The sequence below is a fragment of the Carlito syrichta genome, unplaced genomic scaffold (assembly GCF_000164805.1).
Source record: "Carlito syrichta isolate Samal-C Ts95f unplaced genomic scaffold, Tarsius_syrichta-2.0.1 Scaffold316102, whole genome shotgun sequence".
In the NCBI taxonomy this organism is placed as follows: domain Eukaryota; kingdom Metazoa; phylum Chordata; class Mammalia; order Primates; family Tarsiidae; genus Carlito; species Carlito syrichta.
This window is the reverse complement of record NW_007260198.1, coordinates 141,097-141,404: the sequence shown is the minus strand read 5'-3', so window position 1 is coordinate 141,404 and position 308 is coordinate 141,097.

Sequence of the window (308 nt, the reverse complement as noted above, 5' to 3'; positions counted from 1 at the left end):
CGAGGGGGCGGGGGTGGGGGGACACGCCGGACTTCAGTCTAGAGTGTCAGCAGCAGTCCCATCTTCCTGGGGACATAGTATCCACCATCCTGCAGGGAACCGATGTGGTTCCCAGTGGAATGTCCTCAAAGAGCTGCAAAGTTTCTAATGCAATCTCAGGTCACAAAACATCCTTCCTGCTGCTGTCCATTGGTGATGTGGGGGGGAGGGAAAGGCAGAGTTCACAAGGAGTATGAGGTCTTATACTTTCCAGCTTGTCTGGACACACACGCACTCACTCATCGGCACACATATATACAGAGAGATGC